The following is an 891-nucleotide window of genomic DNA, read 5'->3' on the forward strand; positions in this document are numbered from 1 at the left end:
TAGTTCAGAGGAAGTGACCTTTGTTGAGGTCACAGGCTTCGGGGCTGTCTCAGAGTTTCAGGAGAGACAGAATGTCCTGATCAAGCCTGTGGTGAAGAGGACCTTTGTACAGACGGACAAACCTGTGTACAAACCTGGACAGATAGGTAAGGACAGGTGTGGCCAGGGGCCTGGGAAAGAAAGCAGGAAATTTACCCTACCATCATGGCATATCCACCATCTCCCTGGACATGCAGCTAAGATGGGCCTGGGTCACAGGCCAGGCTGATGTGCTGTCAGCACAGGCCACAACAGAGATGTCTCCCTCAGGTCCTCCAATGCCATATCTGCTCTGAGGATATTTGGGAACTCCCTCTGCTCCCCACCCCCACTGTTGCTGTAGCACTTGTTCAGCTCCATCAGTGCTAGCAATGATAAGAGTGCTAGTGTGGACAGGGCTTGGGTGTCTCTACTGATGTGTCAGGACAGATGACATGGTGATAGCAATGTAAGTGGTCTGTCTATACTCGAGCTGCATAATTGCTAGCACTGGCAGAGCTGGACCAGGGCTTGAGCCACAGTGCAAGGTTTCCCTAAGGCCCTCAGTGGAGGCAAGATCCAAATGACTCTCTCTGCAACAAAGAATTATGGCATTGCAACCCCCACCGTCGCAGCTCTCAGCACACCTCTAACCCATTCCGCAGTCCCACCCGCAACTGCTGTCAATGGGGCAAAGTCGGTCACCCCAATATTGGGATTGCCTTTGCTCTGAGCAAGCTAACTGTTGTGTTACTCTGCAGCATTGCAGTGCCAGCATGAACAGCAAGTGGTGGCCTAGCAGATGCAATTAGTCCTGCCAGAGCAGCTTGGACAGCTCAGAGCACTGGCTCTGTCACCTGTCAGGTTACCTGC

Source organism: Caretta caretta, chromosome 1, assembly GCF_965140235.1.
Source record: "Caretta caretta isolate rCarCar2 chromosome 1, rCarCar1.hap1, whole genome shotgun sequence".
Classification (NCBI taxonomy): Eukaryota; Metazoa; Chordata; order Testudines; family Cheloniidae; genus Caretta; species Caretta caretta.